Source organism: Myotis brandtii, unplaced genomic scaffold (assembly GCF_000412655.1).
Source record: "Myotis brandtii unplaced genomic scaffold, ASM41265v1 scaffold934, whole genome shotgun sequence".
Taxonomy (NCBI): domain Eukaryota; kingdom Metazoa; phylum Chordata; class Mammalia; order Chiroptera; family Vespertilionidae; genus Myotis; species Myotis brandtii.
Genome location: NW_005371854.1, coordinates 1090932 through 1093826, shown reverse-complemented (window position 1 = coordinate 1093826; position 2895 = coordinate 1090932).

Here is a 2895-nt window from a genome sequence, read left to right as displayed (position 1 = left end):
GCTGGAAAAGGTAGTATTTGTGTTTTTAAAGATGCTATAAAATTCTGAGGTATTCATAAATAGCTGTAACTACATTATGTGTAGCATATTTGTTTTGGTGCTTATTCCTATGTATTTTTTCATTATTATATATCTCTCCTTAGACTGTAGACTACAATAGTACAGGTGTTTTATATTTGAATAAAATTACAATGAAGTTGACTCCAATATATGGCCGTCCACTTTTTAGGGCTCTTGTTGAAGAACAATGGGAAACACATTTGAATGAATTACTTTTTTGGTATTATTACATTTTATAGGTTAGACTCTGAGCAAAATTCTTCATTGCCTTTTGTGAAGACTATTAATTTTAGATATATAAATTCTTTGAATTAACTTAAGAATGATGGTGCATGATAAGGGACACTGCCATATAACCTGCCCTCCCCATGAGATTGTACTGTCTTGGAGAGTGAACCATTGTTTTAAGTCCTCCTCTAAACAGCAGGCTGTCGGTTCGTGGGGGTCTCTGCTGGAGGCACATGTTACATACTGAGATGACTTCATGCTCTCAATGCTAAAGTTACTTTTGAAAATCACAATGTATTCATTAAGCAATTACTTAACTTCTTACTGTGGTTTCCTCAGAGCTAAGTATGAATTTGTTTTTGTATTTATAGCTATTTTAAGAAGATATTTGCACCCTAGCCGGTTTGGCTCAGTAGATAGAGCACTGGCCTGCAGAGTAAAGGGTCCCGGGTTCGATTCCAGTCAAGGGCACATGCCTGGGTTATTGTGGGATCCTCAGTAGGGGGTGTGCAGAAGGCAGCCAATCAATGATTCTCTCTCATCACTGATGTTTCTCTCTCCCTCTCTGAAATCAATAAAAATATAATAAATAAAAAATATATTTGCACAAAAATTTAAACATTTGTAATGAAAGTATTCTCCAAAAGTAGTACCTAATTACATATGGTGTGCTGATAAACCTTAACAGTGTACTCTAAGAAGATGCTCCTACATTCCCTAGACTGGGTTATATCCACTTTATTTATATGTATTCCCCCATCCGGCATTGTCTTGGAATTATCCGTTTATGTCTGTCTCCCTATTACAACCTTTGCTCTATGGGAAATACTCTTATCTAATTTCATGTGCCTAGTTCAGGAACAAGGGCTTTAAACAAAGCTATTTATCTGAACTGAACAACTTAATGATGAAATTACTATGAATCCCATCATCTTTAACTGTTTTGCTGGTGCCCTATAACAGGTTAGAATTTGGTTCAGAGTTCTTATGTCTTGTTTGGGCAGCGTATTCTTGACCTATTTCTAGGAGTGTTTCACCTGACCTGGCTATTTCAGAATTCTGCTACGGGACTGGGTTCCAGGTGCTCACATCTTGCCTCACCCAGTGGAATGTTTCATCCCTGAGGGTAGGCAGCTGTGTTAGCTTTGCGTTCTGTGCCCTCTTCCAGAAATAACTATACTCGTGCTGGACTGTGAGATCCTCTAGGCCTAGAGCAAAAGCCATGGAAGAAGGTTTCTAGGGTTCAGACTGATGTGGCCACAAAGCAGGGAGCTCAGTAAACTTTTTGTAGTTTCCATTGAGTGCAGCACCCTTTGTGCCTTTGTGCTACGAACAGGGCCAGGCACTGAATCCTCAAAGAAAAAAATCACCTTCAATCATCTTGGCTCATCCTTAAAGTATCGATCTGTGTTATTCTCTGTGCCAGAAGCTTTCATTCATTTTAAACTCTCACAATCCCCCCCTTTTTTTCTTCCCACAGTTTGTCATTTGGGAATGATAGGCAATTCCTAATGGGATTGTTTATACCAGTGGTCGGCAAACTCATTAGTCAACAGAGCCAAATATCAACAGTACAACGATTGAAATTTCTTTTGAGAGCCAAATTTTTTAAACTTAAACTATATAGGTAGGTACATTGTTATTAACTTAATTGGGGTACTCCTAAGCTGGCCTTTGCTAAAAGCGTCCTCAATCTGAGGGGTCGACCTCAGCGAACGTACCCCCACTTCTTCTAAAGCCACTTCTTCAAAATAGACTCGCCCAGGCCGAAAACCGACTTCTGCCCATGGGCCACGAAGTTTCAATCGCACTGTATGCACTGTACGTGCGCGCCCACACGTGGTATTTTGTGGAAGAGCCACACTCAAGGTGCCAAAGAGCCGCATGTGGCTCCCAAGCTGCGGTTTGCCGACCACTGGTTTATACCCTGGAGTCCCGTGGGACCTAAGGTTATGGTAATGTTACTACAGTTATTGTCAAAATCCTTTTATCCGCATGTGGCTCCCGAGCTGCGGTTTGCTGACCACTGGTTTATACCGTGGGACCTAAGGTTATGGTAATGTTGCTACAGTTATTTTCAAAATCCTTTTATTATCAAAAATCGACACATCAAGTGCGTTGAGTGCACTCATCTTAAGTTTAAGGCTCGATGAATTTTTACGTATGTATACATCTTTTAACTACCACTCAAATCAAGACACGGAGCTTTTTAAAACTCTTACTAGATTCCCTTGTGCCCCTTCCATCCCTCCAGAGGTAACCATTATTCTAAACTCTCACACCACTGATAAGTTCTGTAGGAAATGATTCTGGAGAAATGGCATGATTTGGCTGACAATCCCGCGGGCCTGGACGAGGCGCACCCTCGCGCTCTCCTTTTATACCACTCAAATCAAGACACGGAGCTTTTTAAAACTCTTACTAGATTCCCTTGTGCCCCTTCCATCCCTCCAGAGGTAACCATTATTCTAAACTCTCACACCACTGATAAGTTCTGTAGGAAATGATTCTGGAGAAATGGCATGATTTGGCTGACAATCCCGCGGGCCTGGACGAGGCGCACCCTCGCGCTCTCCTTTTAAAGGGCATCCCGCGGTGGTTCCAGGG